We start from the raw sequence: 3,767 nt of genomic DNA, 5'->3' as shown, positions 1-3,767 counted from the left end.
TTCTTACTATATTAGATAGAGGGAAAACATAAAATAACATATGATGAGGCAACTATTTGTGATTGTTTAAAATGTACCTTATAAAATGATGAAATTTATTAGCTAAGGTTTGGGTTTGAAATTTAGGAGGCTGACATATTAAACACATTTCTGAAAGGCCCATACTGAAAACCACAAATTGTGGGTGGTACTATTTCTACACTTTATTGAATGGTTGAACATGTTTGGCATTAGTGCTGTGTAAATAATTCAACTCTATTGTAACTTGCTCCCTACACTTGAAAAACTTGTAATGTCACTAAGTATCATTAACTTGTCAAATGTTATTTTGGCGAAAGTGATTTTTTTAAATTTAATTTTATTTTATTTGTGAACATACTGTACAGAGGGGTTACAATTACATGGGCAGGATAATGCGTACATTTCTTACCAAGCATTGCAGCCTCCTCCTTTGGTTTACCCTTCACATCCCTTCCCAGCCTCCCCGCTCCCCCCCAATCCCAATCCTTCTCCTTTCCCCCCCTCACCCCCCCCCGCACGGATTTTTTAAACCTCGTTGTGGACATGACAACTTGTACTTCTCATTGTTGCAAGAGGTCCACCTGTATCCTTAAACACTGGTTTTTCCCCATCTCCTCCACAAGTTATACTGACACCAAATATAGTGAAAGCAGGGATTATACTGTGGGGGAGGGACATACAAAACAACAAAGAGATAATCTTATAAATGCGTTAGAAACACATGCATGAAAGAAAAAAACATTAAAATACATATCTAAGGGTTCATTTTACTGACCTCACATTATCTGACCTTTTCCGCTTGAGTCATACATATACTAGACATTGCAAATAAGGGAAACAATGAGACCTATGTTTCTTTTGGCCTGGCTTCCTTCACTTAATATAATTTTTTCCAAGTTTTTCCATTTCCTAACAAATGGGGCAATGTCATTCTTTCTGATGGAGGCATAGAATTCCATTGTGTATATATACCACATTTTCTTGATCCATTCATCTACTGAGGGACATCTGGGTCGGTTCCATATCTTAGCTATGGAAATAATGCTGCAATCAACATAGTTGTGCTGGTAGCTTTAGTGTGGTCTTGTTTGTAAACATTTGGGTAAATGCCCAAAAGTGGGATTGCTGGGTCATAGGGGAGATCTATGTGAAGTCTTTTAAGGAACCTCCATACTGCTTTCCAAAGTGGTTAAACAAGTTTACATTCCCACGAACAATGAAGTAAGGGCGAAAGTGATTTTTTAAAGTTTATTTAAATGTAGATTATCATTGGTTTGAGAGTGACATTTTTATACCACAGAACCATGTTGTACTGAAGTCCCAGTGTTTTGAAGCACTCCTTAGTGCTTCAAATGTTTTTCTGAATTACATTTGACCTCTAAGTCAAGTTTTCAGGCTTTGGTAGACCAATTATAGATCTATCCTTCTAGGTACTATTTTTTGGCCCACTTATGTTGGAATAAAATCTTTCGTTAATCATAGGTGAGGGGTATTAAAAATAATCTTATGACAATTTGTGAACTTGTTCACTCATATGGGCTGGTCATCTGTAAGTTGAATGTTTGAATTACAGTACTTTCTCTCAAATTTTGTGATCTCATCCTTCATTTTAAGTTGCCTTGCATTTCACAATTGCTTACTGCTAATTCCTGCATCTCAAGGAATTGGGGCCCTGAAATATAGGAAATGCGAAATTGAGATGGGTCTTCAATTACTTTGTGTTGATATATTGCATGGGCCTTGGTGAAAAGTCTTGCCCCTGTTATCTGATGATGCAGGTAAATGGGCCTTGAGATCCTAGGACCCATGGGTACTGCAGAAGAATAATATTTTTTAGACATCTTAGCAAAATTTGGGCATAATCAGTAAGAATGCTTCAGAAATATGGACAAAAGCAGTTTGGGACAAGCAAGTTAAAACAATAAACAGAGCAGCAGAGTAAAATCCATTACAGATTAGAGGAAAACATTGTTTTTTTTATCATGTGGATTCAGAAGACCAAGAAGAGTTATAATGTATCACAAGTTTATACTAAAAAGATTGCATTGATACGTTTTCTAGTCTAATACATATTTGAAACCTAAATATTTATATTCCAATTCTGTTTATTGGAGTAAATAAATATCAATTTATTTGTCAAATTATCAACTAATTCTAGTAAGTTTCATTGTGTGAAATATAAAATCAGCACATATAACTATATATAATATGATTAAAAGACACACGTTTTGTATTGTTCTGTTGTAGTTACTGTATCAAAGGCAACTCTGTTTTAAAGTATGATTCCATTATCTCTACTTCAGTGTTTGATAGAGTTAGATCTAAAGCTTTATCATTTGTAGATTTACAGCATGGAGGCAAGAGGAAACACTGTGATTAAAACATTATCAATTTAATGCCTAATAATGAGGAGAAACATATGCACTTCTCCTGCAACTATGAAAATATTTGGTGATAAAAAGGCAGGAGTGTAAGTTCCTGCCAGGAACTTACAGACAGGCCAGGACATTAAGTAATCATGCATACGAACAATTTTTTCACTTCTTGGCTTTAGCTACTTTTAAATGGAAGGTATAATAAACAATTATATTTTGATAAAATACCTTCTCGTCTGAACAGTTCTGTTTGAACTGTTCATCTCTCTATGATCCCTTGTAACCAAGATTAGTTTTGTTCTAGTAAGAAAATCTTTGCTGTCAGGGTAAGGTATTCTGGTTGTTCTGTTCCCACATGGAAGAAGGGTAAAGGCTCAGGTAGACATTTGTTCCAGTAACACCTCATTTGGGAAAATGTCAGCTGAAGAAGTTTAGAAGTAGCTCTTAAGCAACGCTTAGTTTGAATCCATTAGGTCCACAAAGCTGGATAAATAAATACTTGAAAAAGCCATCACCTTTGGACTTAATTATAAGTAATAGAGAGTATGATCAAATTCCAAATAAAAAGAATTAAGATATTCATTGGCAAAAAACAGTTTGCAAATGTGAGCAATCGACTGATCAATATAATTTTTTCCAATATTCACAGAATTTTAGGGAAATAAGATCGATAGCATTGTTAGGAACAATAAGGTTTCCTTGTTACAAGTAGGCACCCATAGATATAAGCCTGTATAAAGATTGCAGCATTAACTATTAAATTTAGAGGATACTACATGCTTCAGCAGCACGTATACTCAAACTACAATACAGAGATTAACATGGCACTTGCACAAGGATAATATGAAAATTTGAGAAGTATTCCATATTTTTCATTCTTCAGATGCAAGAAATGAAAAAAAGTGATTAAAAAGTTGATTACAAAATTACAAGTTTAACAATACACGTAATTCATATAATTAAAATTAGTTTGACATCAGTGTATTAAATCACCTCAGAAAGGCGTTTACATAGCATAAACTTTACAAAACTTTTCAGATTAGACAACATTGTCATTTTATCCCAAAGAAAAATAATATTAAGACCTAGAAAAAAAGGAATCAAACTGTTTCTATATGGAATACAATCGGAAAGGACACATTAATGAACTTATATATTATAAAATAATATAGAATTCAATGTATATCTAGGAGAAAATAAATTATGAACATTATGCAAACATAGAATATAGAATATTTTAAAATATACTTTTTCAGACAAGCACCAGAAATATTTTAGTTTCTGTACTACTCATTTCAACAGGTAAATTAAAATTATTTCTTATTAAAAAATCACAAACTCTAAAGAAATTATTATACATGTTTACAAAAT

The 3,767-nt window shown here is 33.2% G+C and overlaps 1 pseudogene; it reads left to right on the top strand.

The window, feature by feature from the left end:
- The first annotated feature begins 3,172 nt into the window (after positions 1–3,172).
- Positions 3,173–3,269, top strand: LOC138804097 (U6 spliceosomal RNA; annotated as a pseudogene).
- The last annotated feature ends 498 nt before the right edge of the window (positions 3,270–3,767 follow it).

Source organism: Dipodomys merriami, unplaced genomic scaffold, assembly GCF_024711535.1.
Source record: "Dipodomys merriami isolate MVZ:Mamm:240054 unplaced genomic scaffold, mDipMer1.0.p SCAF_356, whole genome shotgun sequence".
NCBI lineage: Eukaryota > Metazoa > Chordata > Mammalia > Rodentia > Heteromyidae > Dipodomys > Dipodomys merriami.
Note: the sequence above shows the minus strand (reverse complement) of the source record. Positions and strands in the feature narration are given on the sequence as shown.